General features: G+C 37.9%; 1 pseudogene; it reads left to right on the top strand.

The window, feature by feature from the left end:
- The first annotated feature begins 11011 nt into the window (after window positions 1–11011).
- On the top strand, window positions 11012–18163 carry LOC103285003 (eukaryotic translation initiation factor 4E type 2-like; annotated as a pseudogene).
- The last annotated feature ends 2747 nt before the right edge of the window (window positions 18164–20910 follow it).

Below are 20910 nucleotides of genomic sequence, written 5' to 3'. Positions count from 1 at the left end.
AGTCCAAATGGCTAAAGCAATCATATGGCCAAGCCCAGAGTTAATGAAGGTAAGTACCTTTTAACAAGAAGAGTTGCAAGTCACATTGCAGAAGGGTGTGGATAGAGGGGAAAAAAATAATCTGTGGCCACTTTTGTAATCAACTGCAGATGGGAAAGTGTAATATTACCATGTTCCCTAAAAGAAGGGGGAATAGAAATATTAATGAACAAAATTAATGAATATAGTATCTCTAGAATTTCTAGGCCAGATATCCACAAATCTAAGGATAGAAGAGAGTCATATTCAAGATTGTCTCCTACTCTGGAAACCTAGTTACTCTCAAAGGAAATGTTAATGTTCTTTGGAAAGATGTTTTTGTTCTGCAATGTATTTCCTATATATAGTATATCATTTGTTTACTAGAGGCCTGGTGCATGACATTTGTGCACTGGGTGGGGGGGGGCGGGGGCGGGAGGGGTCCCTCAGCTGGGCCTGCACCTTCTCGCAGCTCGGGAGCCCTTGGGGGATGTCCAACTGATGGCTTAGGCCTGCTCCCCCTAAGCCAGTCGGACATCCTTAGTGCTGCTGCGGAGGCAGGAGAGGTTCCCACCACCGCCGCTGCACTTGCCAGCATGAGCCCAGCTCAGGGCTTCTGGCTGAGCGGCACTCCCCTGTGGGAGCACACTGACCACGAGGGGGCAGCTCCTGCATTGAGTGTCTGCCCCCTGGTGGTCAGTGCGTGTCACAGCAACCAGTCGTTCTGCTGTTCGGTCTATTTGCATATTATCCTTTTATTATATAGGATTGCTGTGTAACAAGCCAATCCATAACCTAGCGGCTTAAAAGATTATTGCTAGAAAGTCTATGGGTCAGATGGGCAGTTCTGCTGATCTGGCAAGGTCCTGCTGATCTTGGCTGGGATTGTTAATGCTGGAAACTGCATGATCTAGGAAGGCTTCACTCTGGTCTGGGGTTTGGTTCCTATGTGCTGAAATAATGGGAATGACTGAGCCATGTGTCTCATCACTCAGAGGCTAGCTAGAGCTTATTTACATAGTGGAACATGTCAAACACAGCAAGAGCATAAGCACTAATGTGCAAGTGCTTTTCAAGTCTTTGCCTCCTTATATGTGATTGCTGCTGTCCCATTGACCAAAGCAAATCAGATGACCAAATCCAGAGTCTGGAGGACACTAACCAATGGCATGGATACAGAAAGGTGTGAGCAAATTGGGGTCATTACTTCAAAGACACCACAATAATATCCATCAAGTTCACTATTATTTACCTAAAATCGATAAACACACCTATAGAGCTCTTATACAGTACTAAGTATAGATATACATTGCTGGGCAAATTAACAGTTTCATAATTTATTTGACCATTTGGAAGTCAAAAAGCTATTCTTTTACTTTACAACAAAAATAAGCAATCCAATATACTAGTAGGGTTGTAAAATACCGATTCAATTACAAATTATCAACATATAACAAAAGTAATATACATTTTCTAATTTAATATTCTAAATAATTTTGTATGAATTAGATATTTGTAATTGAAGTCATAATGATTAGATGCCTTAATTAACTATAAAATGATACATAATGCTGAAAAGCCATTTTTGAGTAAATTTATTACCTGCTTTAAAAATATCACACTTTACTATATTTTCTTTAGTCCTGAACTGTAATGCACTACAGTTCTAAAAATCAGATAAATTTGATCAACCAGTTATTTAGGACATGAAACATAGCCCCCTTCCAGAAAATTTCTGATTAGTTACATTATCATTATGTTAAATTATAGCAAAAATCTTAGATTCCTCCATGTTTATGAGCCAGAGATTTCTCAGTATTATTTTTCTTATGGGAGTTGGGACTCTAAGGACATCATCATCATCTCAGATGTACATGCTGATGCATTTCATTTCAACAGTGCAGTCAAATTTTAGAGATACCTAAAATATATGAATGATTTTGTCTTCTTGATACATTTCCAAATATCATCATCATCTTTTTTGTACATTTGGTAGGGAACAAAAATAAAGTTTCATAGGAGGGAATAAAAATTGAAGAAACAGAAATGTAATGGTGATATATTTCATTTCTTAAACTGTAATGTCCACTGATTTTCTATTCCAAGACTGCCCTTACAGTACAAAAAATGGGCAAGATAGTTGATCTAATACTGACCCTCATCTCAGGGTGGTATCTCAGATTTTTGTTTTTTATGTCCTTTGTTTATTTTAATCATTGGGTATTTTTAGAACCTTACTATTACACCCTATTACTGTCTTCATATTAAATATATTCTAGTTGGCTCTGGCTGGTGTGGCTCAGTTGGTTGTCATTCTTTGCACCAAAGGGTCACCGGTTCGATTCTGAGTCAGGGCACATGTCCAGGTTCTGGGTTCCATCCCCCATCAGGGTGTGTGCAAGAGGCAGCTGATTAATATTTCTCTCTCTCTCTTAAAAAATATCAATAAAAACATATTTTTAGTCCAGCCAGGGCAGCTCGGTGGTTGAGCCTCACCTTATGAACCAGGAGGTCATGGTTCTATTCCTGATCAGGGCACATGCCAGGTTTCTGTGTTCAATCCCCAGTTGTGGGCTTGCAGGAAGCAGCTGATCAATGATACTCTTTCATCATTGATGTTTCTATCTTTCTCTCCCACTGTATTTCTCTCTGAAATCAATAAAGATATACAGTTTTGGTTACAGTTTTCACTGCATTAGGAATACTCAGGTCCTAAACTGTCAAGATAGCCAATTAATAGGGTGAGCATTTTTAAAAATAATATTATACATCTTTGAACTTGGCATCTGACTTTTTAAAAAATACCATTCACCATCTATTTTCTCTTACATTCAGGCAGATGATAATAGAACCTGATCTATCACTACTGTTTTGTGTCCACTTGAAATCACTCTCCCAGCCTAACTCATTATCATTTTCAGTCTTTTAATAAAATTTCAATGTATTATATGCTTACATTGGTGGTTTTTTCCATTTAATCCAATTGCATAGTTCAGTATCAAAGTCAAATATAAATGTTGTCTGTAGCACTCACACCACCACATTTTAGAGAGAGTACAGATCATCTAGGTCAGTGGTCGGCAAACTCATTAGTCAACAGAGCCAAATATCAACAGTACAACGATTGAATTTTCTAAACTTAAACTTCTTCTAACGCTACTTCTTCAAAATAGACTCGCCCAAGCCGTGGTATTTTGTGGAAGAGCCACACTCAAGGGGCCAAAGAGCCCCATGTGGCTTGCGAGCCGCAGTTTGCCGACCACTGATCTAGGTCAACGCCCTATTTTTGCAGATAGGGAAATTGAGGCCCAGACATGATAAGCAATTTATGTAGGCTACACAGTTTATAACCAGTAGTACCCAAACTAAAGATCACATTTCCTGATTCCTAATCTTGGCTCTTTTTGCTGTAATTAAGCCATCATTGTTAAACACTGACATACATTATTAATTCATTTAATCTTTATCATAACTATATACAATAAGTACTACTATTGGTATCCCCATATCACAGGGAAGGAATTAACAAATTGGCCCAGAGAAGTTAACTTGTCCAACATCTCGCAGCTAATTTGTGGTAGAACTGTATTTTAAATTTCTGTCTTTCCAAATGTAACTATTTCTGTACACTAGAAAGCATATTTCAAGGTGACAAAGCTGTCTTGAAAGGAATCAGAAATGAAGGAACTTGGATTTTATCTGATTTTCCTGAGGGACAGTGATATTTGGGGGGAAGACAATGACACAAACACAAAAGCATGGTCCCACAGTATTCAATCTATCACCCAGCCAAACTGGGGTTTTTGCTGCTCCCCATCTGATACTTCCATGCTATTCTACTCTCATGGAAATTGTTCAATAATTCCCAACTATATGATAATTACTCCTTTCTGTGCTCTTAAAACATTTTATTTATGTATTTCCCCATTGCTCTTACAGTCTTCTATGTATTATAATTGCTGTATTTGTGAAAGTATTTTATTGTTTCACTCTCCCACCTTGAAGATTGTGAAGTCAAGACCTGAGTATTCATCATTTCTGTATGCCTGCATTCTACAGTTATGTGGTAGCAAAGACACTTTTGTTGGATTAAAATGAAAGGGATTTTTACAATAAAATATGAAAGATATAGGTCTCTCACCCACATACCCACCATCATTCTATTCATAAATCTAAACTTATTTTTCATCCCTGATGTTAAGACAATGACAAAAATAGATGGCATGTTTATAATTTACAGGAATTATGTTCCAAACCAGAAATTAACATCATTTGACCTTTCTACTTGTTGAAACTCCTAATATAAAACAAACCACAATGTCTTATATAAATAAAGCATATCATTTTACTTACTAAAACATTTTAGGGAAAAGAAATATAAACAATTCATGAATTTTAAAATGGTTTTCCATGCTATTGATAATCTTTGGGTTTGGTCTTCAGTTACAACATATAGAAAATGTTTATTTTGATATGAAAATAGTACAAAATACCAATATTTGGTAAAGAAACCCAATAATAAAGCTCTGAAGTGAAATCCAGTGAATTGAATACCTTCATTTAAAATTATTATCATAAAGAAGGTTTATTAAAACAATGAAGTATGATAAGGATCTATATTAATACCAACCTAGAGAATAGAGGTGAAATAAAGATAGAAAAGAATGAAGCAATTCAATTATACTATGATTTAGCCTTATAAAATAGAAGAGATAGAAATTAACTACTAGTATGACGTTGGTATAGTGTTAGTACCTTTTAACTTAGTGGTCAATATGTCAAGGTCATATAATATTTGAAGATTTAAATTACAATAATAATCTTATACTAATAATACAATTTAAATTATAATTAATAATCACTTATGCAACAGTGAAAGGTAAAGAAAAGTTTAATATTATCCTATTATAGGCTTTCAAATTTAATAAGCAAAATTACCTGATATATTCTTATAAACTAAAGTCATTAATCTCTAAATTGAACACTTGAAAGAAAAAGAAATCTAAATATAAAACTCAGCAACTATTTTGAATATCATTGGTCTCCAATCCCTGTTTCTCCATTGTTCACAGAAATTAGAATTTCAAGACAAAAGTTAGAGGTGAGAGCATGGCTGAAAGCCTAGGGCTTGGTTGAAAGATTGTGTAAGAAGCTGTGAGAACCATCCACCTTCTCCTCTAGACTCCCTCTCCAGCCAGGCATTTTTATCCCAACATTTTTTTTTAATTGTTTAAAGTATTACATATGTCTCCCTTTTCACCAATTGACCCTCCCTGTCACTCCCTCCCTCCAGGACAAGCCCCTACTGCCCCAGTGTCCCTGTCCATTGGTTATGCTAATATGCATGCATACAAGTCCTTGGTTGGCCTCTTTCCCTCCCCACCCCCCACCTCCCCTGCCTTCTCTCTGAGGTTGGACTGTCTGTTCAGTGTTTCTTAGTCTCTGGATCTATTTTTGTTCCTCAGTTTATGTTTATCCCAACTTTTGCAACACATCGGCAGAAGTTTATTTTCTAGAGAAATTGGGCTGGAGATATTGTGGATTTGAGCACACTAAACACAGTAGAGGGAGGAGCCAAACTTGCAGACTGAGTTTGCTAAATCTATCTTACTTTGCTCATAGGACACCTATAACCAGATTTATACCTTTTAGCAGGATATTGAGATCCTTCTCAAGCAGATCTTTCATCAATTTCTAAGGCAATTATTTTGGCCAGGAGAATGGAATATTTTGATTGGTTAAGCCTGGATCACGTGACCAACTCGAGCATGAATCATGGGTCATTCTTATCCACACAGAAAGAGATGATCAGAGAGAGAGATGATTTCTCAAAGGAACACCAGGCCACTATTATCAGAAAAGGGAATATAGATATGCAGACAGGCCAAAATAAAGAGCCGTTTATTGAAAAAAAAAAAAAAAAAATCATCTGCTTTACCCTGACCTCTTTTTGAGAGAAGAATATTCCTCCAAATAAGCCTTTCAAAACAGAAAATAACATTTGAGAATGCTGGTCACATAAACTTTACATCTTATATATCTCATCTCTGACCATTCTTACTTTCTGATGTGTTACTTGTGGACCAGCTCTGTTTAATGGAAATATAATGTGAGGCACAAATACAAACTATCTATATCATTTAAAATTTTCTAGTAGTTGCATTTAAAACGTAAAAGTGAAATGAATTTTAAGAATATATTTTATACTTTTACACATCCAAAACATTATCAACATATAATCAATATAAAAGTTATTAATGAGATATTTTACATTGTTTTTTCCATTACCATCTTTGAAATTTGAAGTGTATTTTACACTTCCAGCACATTTCAATTCGGATTACCCACATTTCATAGTCACAAGTGAACAGAGGCTACAAATTTGGCAGAATATTTCTGGACTATGAAAGCTTTTATATGCTACTAGAGGCCCGGTGCACAAAATTTGTGCACTGGAGGGGGTGTCCCTCAGCCCAGCCTGCACCCTTTCCAATCTGGGACCCCTTGGGGGATGTCCAACAGCCGGTTTAGGCCCGATCCTACAGAGAATGGGCCTAAATTGGCAGTCGAACATCCCTCTCATAATCTGGGACTCCTAGCTCCCAACCGCTCGCCTGCCTGCCTGCCTGATTGCCCCTAACCACGTCTGCCTGCCAGCCTGATCACCCCCTAACCACTCCCCTGCTAGCCTGATCAACGCCTAACTGCTCCCCTGCTGGCCCGATTGCTCCCAACTGCCCTCCCTGCCAGCTCAATCGCCCCCAACTGCCCACCCCTGCAGGCCTGGTTGCTCCCAACTGCCCTCTCCTGCAGGCCTGGTCTCCCCCAACTGCCCTCCCCTGCCAACCTGGTTGCCCCTAACTGCTCTCCCCTCCAGGCCTGGTCCCACACAACTGCCCTCCCTCCCCTGCAGGCCTGGTCGCCCCCAGTGGCCCTCCCCTGTTGGCCTGGTCACCCCTAACTGCCCTCCCCTGCCAGCCATCTTGTGGCGGCCATCTTGTGTGAGGGTGTGACAGTCAATTTGCATATTGCCGCTTTATTATATAAGAGGATTAAGTAGCGTTTAGTCTCCCAACCAATTTCCTGTCTTAAAAACCTTCTTTTCATTCTAGTCATCTTTCTTCCTTCAATCAAATAGTATAATGCATCAAACAGGACAATGTTAATTTATTCACAGTCTTATGATTTGGAAAAGGGAATAAGAATAAGTCACATATTTTTTATTTTTCAAGAGTAAGAGCTGAAATGAAATGGCAAATCACACTGGTGCTATCATTCAGCATGAGTTAAAGCCATATGAAACAGATGATCACATCTTGATGACAATTATGGTACTATTTGGCAGGAAAAAAGTGAAGAAAGAATTTGGCCTGGTAGCATTAAATAGCTGCCCAAATAGGTTCTACAAGGAATAGGGAGAGTGAGAAGAATCAAGTTACCCACATGCAGCTAATGAAATAGTTGCATCATGCTGTTGGGGGAATCTCAATTGCTAAGATAGAATGTCTGTTAGCACACATTCATTCCTAAAAGAGTTCTTTTTTGCACATACAGTACTCACTTTAGAGAATAAATCTTCAGATGTATTTCCTTGTATGTTAAAAAAGTAGGCTCTTTTTCTGTTATGAATCCCTTGATCCAAAAGTTTATTTTGGCACCTTGAGGATTATGTAAAATTTATTGCCGAAGCAGCATTTTCTGTTAAAGCATTGGTTTCCAAGCACTTTTTAAGAAAGATTAAATATAAAATAGAATAAAAAGCCCTCCAAAATGTCAACTACTTTGGGGTGAATTTTTAATTATATTTTCAACTTAAACAAAACTGCAGTATATATAAAAATGTGACAGAATTTTGTTTTGCAAATTCAGTATCATTAGAATTTATATACAGTTATAAAAATACTGTTCATTTTTATGGAAATACCTTAACTTGCATTTGTATAAACTGAGTGATTTAATTTTCAAATGTCAATATTTAAGATATTTACCATATCATAAAATATATCTTTTAGTCAGAAAACAATACCCCACACATAAAAATTCAGTGAACATTTTGGGCACCTAACTTTAGTCAGATACTGCTCCAAGTGCAGGGTCTTTGGTGTTGTTACAGTATCTAAAATTGTTAAATTATTTATTTGTTTAAGGCCTGATTCCATAAAGTAAAACTCAAGGTACATGCAGGCAGGACCTTGTCTGTCTTCTTCATAGGTTTATCCACACACAGCACTGAGAACATAACTCACAGTAAATAAGTATTTGACAACTACATGGGGTTTGATAATGAGGCCAATGCTATGAAGCAGAGCTCACAAAAGGAGAGAGAGAAACCAAGTTCTATAAAGAGCTCTGTCTAAAGCCAATAACCTTGGACTAAAGGATAATAAGAGAGTAAAACAAATGAAAGGCAATGAGTTGAGGGGAAGGGGGATAGAGTTTAGAAGAGGAAAGAGCATTCCAGCCAGATAATATGAGACTAAAGGCAAATATAGCATGATGAAGGGTTAGTTTGGAGAGGACATAAAATGAGAATAGATAGACTCTGTTTTAAGTATTTTTAAAATAGATCATCTTAATGTATATCTCACAATAACTACAATTTGCTTACATTTTACTCAGGTGATAAGTGATAGAGCCAGAATTTGAACCAAGTAAATTTAATTCCTGAATTTATCCCCTTAATCTCAATCCTATATTAACTCCAGGAATATATGTTCAGGCAACCAGTTGCTCCTATAAAACAATGAAGCCAATTACTTAACATATAATAAGTACTCAGTGAGTGTTCTTCAAATCCCCAGTTTTTAAAGTTGTACATCTTTGAAAGACTTTGGCTACTAAAAGTTTTTTTAAAGGATTAAGATATGTCATCAATGAAGGACCATGACCAAAGCTTGGAAGGCAATTCTAGACTAATTATGTCTCAAAAATGTCTTCTTGCAGTAATGAAAAAATGATTATACTGGGCTTTAATTTTTTCTTAGTCAGAGTTTCTTTATTTTCAAGTAACAGAAACCTACACAAAATAGCTTAACAGAAGGGGCAATTTATTTTAAGTAATCAAGGCTATCTTGGGGAAATCCAACTATCAGAAGTAGAATTGTGTTTTGTAAATATAACAGGATTTGACCGGTGATCCAAATCTACTCTTTATCTCTCTCTTCTCTCCCTGGAACTGCAAAGTCAATTATAGTTTGTATATCTGCATCATTATTTCTCATTCCCCCTCCTTCTATAGTTGCTCAGCTTCTCTGTGTACAAGGCAAGGGAGAATAAGGGAGCAGATGGCTAATCCAAAAATGGAGTCCCAGTTCTCAGTATACAAGCTCAGCACCTGCAGATAACTGATGTGTGCTCCTTATCCCAGGTTCTCAATGACACATTCCCAGTAGAGAGAGTTCAGTAGTCCACCTGGGTTTAGTGTTAACCCTTGTCTAATTGATTATGGTTAGGCCACAGAATGGACTCAGTAAAAAGGCCCAATAAATTAGGTGAAGTGGGTATGGGAGATGTCCTCAGAGAAGGGGAACAGGAACTGGGCATATGTACCAGACGTGTTTACTATGACTTTCAAGGTGACAATCTTAGGGGAGATGGTCATTTAAAATGATACATTCTTAAGTATTTGCTTTAGAAAGCCAGTTTAATTTCTTTATAGTCACCTTGTCTTTACAATTTGTGGAATTCTGGCAGCGTTAATGTGCAAATAATTCATAGTTGAGTGTAAGAGGGTAGGATAAATTAAGTATATGAAGATGAAACCTTACAAAATCATAACAGTAGGTACAGATTCATCATTTTGTAATATTGGAAACAGGAGAATTTTCATTATCACATTCCAAATAAGAGAGTTCAGAAAGGTAACCAATAAAAATTTCAAATTAACCAATTTATTTTCCATACAATTACTGAAATAAGGAGAAGGAAAAATAGAATAAGAAATAGACCTAAGAGTAATGTTAACAAGAAAGTGTAATATCCAGAAAACTATGAAACTTTGCTGAGAGATAATAAAAAGAAGACTTAAATAAATAGAGATACCATGTTCATGTAGAGGATGGGTAGAGTAGATACAAATTTGGAAGGCATGCAGATGATTGCATATATCCAAGCCTGGGCCAAATGTAGTATTTCATTTCTCTTGTTAGAGTAGCTAGTCTAAAAGTCAACTGCTCAAACTAAACCGGGGCTTTCAGATACCATCTTGACATTTCTAAAAATTAAAGCAAGAGAGATATTCTACTGGCTATTAGGTCTTGGAACTGAAAGAATAAATCTGGGTCTTCTGGAAGTCATGTGCCCTACCATTTGGAGAAAATCTATCTGTGGTAGCAGAGAATAAAGCCCAGAGAGACAAGCAGTGATGAGACTTAAAGTCAGCAATGTCCTGGAGGCGTCAGCCCCCTGGTTCTAGTCTCTGAGCTCCCCAGAGCTACTTTAATCCTTATTTTATTATTTATTTATTTCTGTGACTACTTTAGTAACCTTCCAGGAAATCCTTAAATCTTGTAAAAAATATTTTGAAACATTTATTGAATATCTAGAAGATTTGAAGTATGAAAGGGATTATTCTATCTGAGGGAGATTCTCCTTTGCTGATTTTGCAGAAATATGGGCAGCCTCTGGGAGCTAAGAGTAGCCCTCAGCTGACAGTAAATGTAGACTTCAGTTCTACTACCAAAAGGACCTAAATTCTGCCAACAATCTGAATGAGCTTGGAAGCAGATTCTTTTCTAGAACCACCTGAAAGAAAGGCTGCACTTCTAATACCCTGATTTCAGCTATTCCAGATCCTGAGCAAAGAACTCAATCACATCATGATCTCCCCTGCGGGATTGGGCCTAAACTGGCAGTTGGACATCCACCAAGGGATCCCAGATTGTGAGAGGGTGCACGCTGGGCTGAGGGACCCCGCACTGTGCCCAAATTTTGTGCACCGGGCCTCTAGTCAGCTAATAAATGGGTACTGTTTTAGGCTGCTAAGTTTGCGGTAATGTATTATGCTGCAATAGAAAACCAACATATTAACTTTTTGGAAAAAAGTAAACATGTTCAGTCTTCGTATTATATTTGGTCAATATTTGTATTCCAAGAGGAAGCATGTGATGGTGTATCTTGGGTCATGGATATGCTATTGGGAGTTGGAGTTCAGATCACCTTGATTAACAGTTCCAGACACAACAAAGAAGAGGTAATTATGTACAAGAAAATTGGGGCACTGTTACTAAAAGAGAAAATGTCCACAACAAACGTGTAAGGGGAGAACCTAGAGAAGGGATCCAGTGAGGAGATTATTTCAAAAGTACCATATGGGGCGAAGAGATATTAGAGTAGGATGAAGGAGATACTTACTATAAGGAAACATACACGGATTGATGATTCGGGGGATGCACGTAGTGATTTGAGGGTGGTGACATGGCCAGCAGTAAACTGGTTTTATAGGAAGGTGTAGAAATGTATGTTGTTTTTGGTTTCCCAGCACCCAAACGTTCTTTATATTTTGGAAGAACCCCAAATAGGAATCCCACCTTCCACCATGGGAGTCAGAAGTGTGTGCAGGAAGTCATGTGCCCTACCATTTGGAGAAAAGCTATCTGTGGTGGCAGAGAATAAAGCCCAGAGAGACAAGCAGTGATGAGACTTAAAGACTCTCTCTCCAAACTTCTACATACAGTAGCTAAAGCGAAGGTATGTCACCTAGGCTGGGCTCATCAGATGCTTCCATCTGGAGCTTTGGTTCTTGCAAGAATGATGGATTGGGGTAGGGAATGGTTAAAGATTATTATTTTGTGGCAGAGCTGTGAGTCCAGAAGGATGAGAGTGTTTGGTGGTGATGATGCAGGGACAGCATCTCTAGCTCTCTGGGTCTGTGGCTGTGACTTGGATCTCCTTAGTTTCTGCCTATTTTCTGAGGCTGGTTCTCCAGCCCTTCCATGGATCCTGTGAGCTAGTCCACATAGACTTCCAATCAATTCATTTTCTACTTAAGCCAAGAGTTTGTTCCTTTGGTTTGGAAAGATGGATGATGATGTACAGAGGCCATAATAGGGTTGACAGTGATTGTCATTTTAGTCATGACAAGTGAAAGCAAATAGCATAATAGTCACATAGAAATATCCGGACTCAGCTGGATATGTGCAAGGAGTGCGTGCATGGAATCTGTGGTGGAGGTGGAGTTGGTTGTTATCTACCGAGGTGTGATTAAGGCAATTATGACAGTGGATGAGTTTGCTGGAGAGAGAGAGAAAGCGAGTATGAAGAGAAAAAAGAATACCAAGGGCTAATCTTTAGGTACCCCACAGTGAAAAAATAGAAGAAAGGAATAAAAAAGAGTAATCAGTGAGGTGGGTGGAAAGACAATACAGTTCAATCATATATATTTAGGAAGGAGAGAAGTTCAAGGAGAAGTTGAAGGGTCAAGTGGGTCATGAAGTGTTCAAATAGAATGATAAACATGTATAATGTAGTCCATCAGTCATTTGGAGCATTTAAAAAATTATCCATATCAAAGCAAAATATAACCTATGTGGTGCTACCATTTATTTGAATGTTATATGGTGGGCCCTGTGATAAACACTCTATGTATATTATTGTATGTGAAATAGATAATATTATCTGCCTTGTGTGTATAAAGAAACTGAAACTAAGTGAAATGAAGTAATATACCTGTGTTCCCATGACCAAGTTTCACATCTAGGATAGAAACAGGTTTGTATGATTCCAGAGGTCATGTCCTTAATCATGCCACTAAATGGAGTGGCAACATGACTGTGTTTGAATGGTGACCTCAAAGCTGAGCTTGCCATTGATATAACACACTAATCTCTCATCCCCTTTGCTATTGATTCATTTGCACCTTGCACCATTTTACAGTTTCATGCTACTGGATCTCTGCCACTTACAAATGCAGTCAGATAGGGCTCTGTTTATGTTTGGACTGTGATTATGCTTAGAATCTTTGGAATAGAATGATTCTTAGTACCGGAAAGCTTATAGAACTTTTGTAAAATATGGAAACCTCTCCCCTCATAATTCGGTTGTTTCAATTTAAACAAACAAACTTGTACACTGCTTTCAACAATTTCCAGAAAATAGACCAGAAAATTGATAAAAATCATGTATGCAATGATTTATGTGGCTGTACATATGTTTACATATATGCAAAATACATCTTTATCTTTAATACAACATTTTAAGTCTACAAAAAAAGAAAAAACCATTCAGAAGTCATCATTTCCCCTCTCCATAATAATTAGTTTTAGACCTAATATTAGACCTCTTGGGTTTAACATTCTTGGCTGTATAACTTACTGTTTGCCTAAGGGCAAAATATTCAACTACTTTGAGCCTCCATTTTCTCTCTGGAGTGAAGATTATAATTGTACTTTATTGAGTTCCTGTGAGAACTTAAAGAGATATGTTGGGTAGAACTAAGAATAGTGCCTGATACATACTGAGTCCTCATTCAATGTTATCATTATTCCAGGTTGCTTCAATCTCCTTTGCAGGAAAACTTGTTTGTTAATCTTGGTATGTAGTTTATTTAGAGCCTTCAAATGTCTGCAGCCACCTCTCTCTCCCACCTGCTGCTTTCTCCTTTCCATCTTTCCATGTTTCCCATTTCCTCACAATAAGATTTAAAAGTATTCTTGTGTGGCAATCCTGACTAACCTTATGAATATAACCATATCATTCACTCAGGAGTTTTCTCAACTCCTAAGTCAATTGTTTCTCACAGCTTATAGTTCCTTTGTACATCAAGTTTTATGTGTACTCAAGTTATTTTTTCCCACTTCTATTTTTTGTTGTTATGATGGGTTGGAAAGATAGCTGGACTAGTGTTGTGAGAACTTAAGTGATAATGCCTCATCTGATACTCACTAGTGGTGTTGCTTTGGACAAATCCTTTAGGCTGCCTGGGTCTCATTTTTAACTTCAGGAAAATAGGGATTGGGCTAAGAATAAAAGCTAACATTGACTGATTTCTGTAAGCCAGACACTGTTCCAACAGTTTTACAATAATCTATAAAGTAAAATGTATAATTATGACCATCTTACAATGATACAACTGAGGCTCAGACTGCTAACTAGTTTGCTTTAGCTGAGCCAGATTTATTTAACATTTGAGTTTGTACTTTTATATTTATGATCATCCTAGAAAGTAATAAATTTCTTGGCATTAGACTGATATTTTGTTTGTTCTTTTCTTTGTATTTTTAAAAAATATAATTTTTGTATAAATCAGGGAACCAAGTATCTTGATTACCTACCCATCCACTTGAAAACTAAAAGTATTTAGGTCTACTTTGAGGAACTGAAGCTAACCAAATTTTGGTCAAGTTAACACACACACACACACACACACACACACACCCCTGATATAGGTGGAAGAGCATTACCAACATTTTTGAAAGAATGCAACTCACCTTTTTAACCGTTGGTTTCAAAAAGATTTAAAAAAATATAAAACTTAGACTTTTGAATTCAAAATTCGTTGGAGATTTTTAGTTCTTTTTATGCGTGTAGAACTAGGTCACTCAGTAATGTTCAGATTTTTTTTTGGTTGTTAACCTTTAAGAAATTATGTTGACTTTGGGATAAAGAGTTGTATTTTTATCTCAAAAAATATGATAAAGATGGTAAATTGGTGTTTACACAGTCTGAGAAAAATAGACCATTAGAGAACCCAGAGCTGGGCTATATTCTACAATCAAGCTGGTTAATTTTCCCATAATGTCAGGAAACTAAGTAAAATTTAAGAGATTTTAAGGCCTCTTCATCCTTCTTGAATGCTCCTCTCTAATAGGAATTATTCAGACCACTGAATAAGAATATGATTGCCTGCCAGTGCTAGTCAAGATTCTAGAGAATTCAAGCAAAATGTTCCTTAACCTTTAGAGCAAACTGGGTTTTCTTTAGCTTGATTTACTCTGCCCATCAGCATTTTCCAGAATGTTATCCACCAAACACTATTTCTTTGAAAAAAATTCTGTGTTTAGATATATTTGAGTAATTCTGGGGGAAGCAAAACCGAAAAAAAAGTTTAAATTGTACTTTTTCTTAGAGTATTTAGTATTAAAAATACATATAAATTTTGATCAACAAATATTTTTTGAACACTTTCTATGGACTAGACACTGTACTACTGGCCTTTAGGGTATAGTAGATGCATCATTTCTGCTCTTAGGAAAGTAAGGGCTGGTATTCAGTTCTTATACTTATTTTTGGCCATAAGAATATTTTCTTTTTCTCTTCCTTCCATCATTCCTTTCTTCTTTCTCCTCTCTCTCTCTCTCTCTCTCTCTCTCTCTCTCTCTCTCTCTCTCTCTTCCTTTCTTCCTTTCTTCTTCTTCTTCTTCTTCTTCTTCTTCTTCTTCTTCTTCTTCTTCTTCTTCTTCTTCTTCTTCTTTGTGTGTGTGTGTGTGTGTGTGTGTGTGTGTGTGTGAGCGTAGCATCTCTGGAGACTATTTTTCTGAGGAATGTGCTTTGGGAAATGCAGGACTACAGTTATTAATTGACTCCCTGGATATTACTTTTCTCAGTGATTTCTCTAGAAGTCCAGATGCTAGAGAACAAAGCCAGGATGAGCAAGCAATGAGGCAGATTCAACTGAAGACTTTAGTCTTCTCTGAGTGCACCAAGCCATGGTGAGACCGGCACTGGGAGCATAGGGACAAGATGGGAAACAAGTACTTGAAGCAGTGAAACCTTTCAATGGTTTAATGTCAACAGAGATGCTGATGGACGATACTTATATTTGGAAGTTTTCAAAATATCGATTACCAATTTGAATTCTAATCAGTGATTCTGGGGGTGCAGTATCTTTTTTCCTGCCTGGGGGTAGGAAGGTGCCACCAGTAGACTACTCTGTGCTCATAGGGTTAAAGGACTCCGGTTATCTTTTCTTTGTGAAGAAGAACCAAGGAGGCAAGGGTTTGAGATGGTGAGAGCAATGTGGTTGGATAGGAGAAGGACATGAGTCAGTGATGCAAGAGGTTGGGGAACTGATATTACTTCCAACCTGAGGCCAACTAACTTAAATCTTACATAAAACTGTAGACCTGCTGTCCATAGAACCCTGACCACTGCTTTACAAAATGAGTGACTAGTTTATGGTAATAGGGTGGCATCAGGAAAGAAATGTTTTCAATGTTAGATAGACCTGGATTTGAAACTAAGCTGCTTAATTTTTTTATTGGGTACCTGTGACTTATAATTATTATGCCCTCAACTATGTGCAAAAGCCCTGTGAAGAAGTTACAAAGATGGAACAAACAGGAACTTTGTCCTCGAAGAGCTTATGATTTGAATGGGAGATAAGGCCTTTGAACCCTATGTTTTCCATTTAAATTTCATTGTTTGAAATAATAAGGGCCTTTCTAGCATCTGAATATTGTATCACTGTGAATCCAATTTCTTAAGAAAAAAGTATTTTGTTGTCAAACATATCAAAATCACATCTATCTACCTCCACTTTGGTTGCATTTCTAGCAAGTTTTGCTTTTATTTGTTAAAATTAGTCATTAGTTAAACAGTTAATTTTAGTTCTACTAATAAATAATTTGAATAATGTATAGTACTTTCTAACTTTCAACCTGCTTTCATATCTATTTTCTCATTTATTCCTTCTAACAGTTCGATGTGGTAAGAAAGATGTGGCACTCCTATTTGACAGATGAGGAAAGTGAAGCACAAAGTCGTTGGGTGACTTACCTAAGTTCAGCAAATCCTATATAATAAAAGCCGAATATGCTAAGTGTCCGGTCGACTGGTTGGCCATTCAACCAATCAAAGCATAATATGCTAATGATATGCTAAGGCTGCTCAACTGCTCACTATGACGTGCACTGACCACCAGGGGGCAGACATTCTGACCAGTAGGTTAGCTTGCTGCTGGGGTCCAGCTGATCGGGACTGAGCGGGATGGGCCAGACATGCCCTGGAGCCCTCCCATGGTCCTTCCCTGGCTGGCCAACCTCCAGCGTCTCTCCCCAGCTCAGAATGTGCACTGGTGGGGTCCCTCAATCTGGCCTGTGCCCTCTTTCAATCCAGGACCCCTCAGGGGATGTCAGAGAGCCAGTTTTGGCCTGATCCCACAGGCCAGGCCCAGAGACCCCACTTGTGCACGAATTCATGCACTAGGCCTCTACTGAGGTAATAAAACCAAAATTTACTGGTTCCAATTCCTGTGTATTTTCTTCCAGACTGTGGTTTCCCAGCTTTTGGGCTTCAGAATCTCAGAAAAGCTACAAATTTATTGCAAGAGTTTAGTGAATCCAAACATACATTAAAAATGAATGGTAGTCTAAAGAAATACATTCTCACACATATATTCATTATTATTTCTCCATGCAATTAAGATGCTATTGTGAGACTCCGTGAGGCAGTTGGGATGGTGAGAGGATAAACAACAAGTTCGAGGAATTGAAAGATGATGACAGTGGTGACCATGATCAGAATGAAGAAAACAGCACCCAGAAAGATGGCGAGAAGGAAAAAACGGAACGGGACGAAAGTCAGAGCAGCAGCAAGAGGAAGGCTGCTGTCCCGGGACCAGCAGAGCATCCCCTGCAGTACAACTACACTTTCTGGTACTCCAGGAGAACCCCCGGCCGACCCACCAGCTCACAGAGCTATGAACAGAATATCCAACACATTGGCACCTTTGCTTCTGTGGAGCAATTCTGAGGTTTTACAGCCACGTGGTATGTCCTGGGGACCTGACAGGCCACAGTGACTTCCATCTCTTCAAAGAAGGAATTAAACCCATGTGGGAGGATGATGCCAATAAAAATGGTGGCAAGTGGATTATGGGCTGCGGAAGGGCTTGGCATCGCGTTGCTGGGAGAATCTCATCCTAACCATGTGGGGGGAACAGTTCATGGTTGGGGAGGAGATCTGTGGGGCTGGGGTCTCTGTCCGGTTTCAGGAGGACATTATTTCAATATGGAATAAGGCTGCCAGTGACCAAGCAACCACAGCCCGAATCTGGGATACGCTTCGGCAAGTGCTTAACCTCCCTCCCTACACCATTATGGAATACAAACCCCACACCGACGGCATCAAAATGCCAGGCAGGCTGGGCCCCCAAAGGCTCCTTTTTCAAAACCTCTGGAAGCTGCGGTTGAATGTGCCATGACCCTCTCCCTCTCTGGATGGCACCGCCACTGAAGCTGGCATCATCGGACTCTCTTGTTCTGTCCTGGACAAGAGGAATTGGAAGAGCATTTTATGTTTTAAGAACAGGCTGACACACAGCAGCTACGACAACAGCTGAGATCACTTAATAAATGGTGCTAAACTAAAAAAAAAAGAAAAAAAAAAGAAGATGCTATTATGATAAATATGTAATCTCCTTTAAGAAGGCAATTAACTCATACATTGTCATTATGCATTTTCTTCAACCATTATATGGAAAGTCTATTAGTATTGTTAATGTTTCTTTTTTAAAAAATATATTCTTATTGATTTCAAAGAGGAAGGGAAAGGGAGAGAGAGATAGAAACATCAATGATGAGAGAGAATCATTGATCAGCTGCCTCCTGCACATCCCACACTGGGAATCGAGTCCAAAACCTGGGCATATGCCCTGATGGGGAATCGAACTGTGACCTCCTGGTTCATAGGTCGACACTCAATCACTGAGCCACGCCGGCCTGGCATTGTTGTTATTATTTCTAAATTGGAAAAGGAATCCTTGCTGCCTACTCCTTCAGAAGGGAAATTATCAATTATTTTAAGTAAAATGAAAATCAATCCACTGAAAACACTACAAAGAAAGCTAGTTTGCTTCTTCTCTTTATTTCTTCCTTTCTCTCTCTTTCTCTCTCTCTCTCTTCTTTCTCCTTCCTTCCTTCCTTCCTTCCTTCCTTCCTTCCTTCCTTCCTTCCTTCCTTCCTTTCTTTCTTTCTTTCTTTCTTTCTTTCTTTCTTTCTTTCTTTCTATTATTTTTTATTTTTAAAAGAAACTTCCAGCTGGTTAATGCTTTGGAAGCCTGTGGTTTCTTTGTAGTCTAATGCGCTATTTTTAGTCTGCACCCCAAGGTCTGGAATTCTCATATTGACCCAGATGACCAAATTTTCCTTTTGACTAAGCTGTTGATGAGACAGGATACAGAATTCTGTTTCTACCTTTCTCTTTGCAATTGCTCTTGTGAGATAGTAAGTATCTATAAATAGATGATCCAGAAAACAACAACAACAAAAATCACCTTATAATGTTATATCAGATTAAACAAATAACTGGTTCTGCTACTGTTACATAAAATGATAAAATATTTCCATTTAAATCCTCAATAAAAAAGGCGCAGCTTTTAATTGGGGTTTTAAAAAATATGTCTTATCTGGGGCCAGAAAAAAAACAATGGCAGACTACAGGGAAGAAAACCACACCGAAAAATGGTGAAGTAGGAAAGAGAATCATACCAGCCCCCTCTCTACTCCCATTTGCCACATGGCCCTCATTGCGAGGACACTTTGCAGATGAAAAGAAGCACTATTAAGAATTATGCTGGTATATCCTGGACAGTATCCCCCTAGCAAACTTGGAACCATGGTCTTCTTGCTTATCACCACAGACACAAACAATTAGGAATTGGCTTCTGGAAGGTACATTTTAAAACAGTTGAAAAATTTTAGAATTCCTTTTCCACTCTCTCATACTTGAACTTTGAGTCCCTGTAATAGCAAAATGGTATGCAAGCTTAGTTGCTTTATTGTTCAGAGATGCTCAGATTAGAAATGCCTTCAAAATAGGTTAGAGTGATACCACTATTTATCCTTCTCTGTTCTTTTATAAGTTTTAGTACTACAGATAAGAGGCTGAAAGAAGCAAATCTTGCCAAACATGCAAATGAAGGAGAATAATTACAGTAAAAGGTTATTTCCATTAAAAATGTCTTCTATTTTCTAAGGAAGCAAAAAATTAATTTAAAATTTGTTGCAAGAATTAATATGAATATAAAGTTTCAAAGTGGTTAAGGTCTTTCCCCAGTTTTCCTTCATTAAGCTCACTGCTTTTTGCATTCCACTTTTTGTTCCATTAATTTCATTTGTTTGTTCGTTGCCACTTGTTGCTGGTTATTGGCTAATTTATAAGAAAATGATGGAAATGGTTGACTATTCTAAAGATAACAGAGAGTTCCCTCTGGAAAGTGGAAGATGTACCGAGACTCCTACAGAAATTACAAAAGTATCCAAAAAATTATTTATAATAATTTTTAAATAAAGAGAAAACACAATGTGCTTTCATACCCAGGAAAGATGGCTGATGCAATCACATAAATACTCTGACATCTTTTCAGGAATTTAAGGAGGCCAGAACATTCTGATTAGAACCTGTTTGATATTAAGAGAAGAGAGGAAGCAGCTGGTAAAGCTGAAAGAATATACCTAGCTGGATTTTGTTTCAGGCTTTTAGATAGTTTATATTTTATTCATGCAAAATTCTATATTAAAAAAATTGTGCTGTGTTTGAGAGAAAACAATATTCAGTTGCTTTTCATGATTTATGGTGGTTATTTCTGTAAAGTCACCATGAACACTGAGCTATCTGCTCCTGGGGAAAATGCAGGGTTAGGGTCCCTTGGAAGCTCTGATCACATTTCCAGCATTGATCAATACATAACCTTGTTTTTAATGTGAGTCTCTGTTTAAAGCCACCTCATTTGACATATATTGTTGATTCATTAACATTGACCTCATGGTCATCAGCACTGTAACCCATGCCTGAACAAAGCTTACCTAAGACATATCACAGACTTCTTGTGCTTAAGAACACTAGACAGCACTACAGCACTATGCGTGGGGACCATTTTAACAGCGAAATCACCTGCCCGGTTTCCCCACCCCCCACCCCAAGAAAAAGAGCACAAAAATGAGGAAACTACATCAT

This window comes from Eptesicus fuscus, chromosome 2, assembly GCF_027574615.1.
Source record: "Eptesicus fuscus isolate TK198812 chromosome 2, DD_ASM_mEF_20220401, whole genome shotgun sequence".
Lineage (NCBI taxonomy): Eukaryota > Metazoa > Chordata > Mammalia > Chiroptera > Vespertilionidae > Eptesicus > Eptesicus fuscus.
Note: the sequence above shows the minus strand (reverse complement) of the source record. Positions and strands in the feature narration are given on the sequence as shown.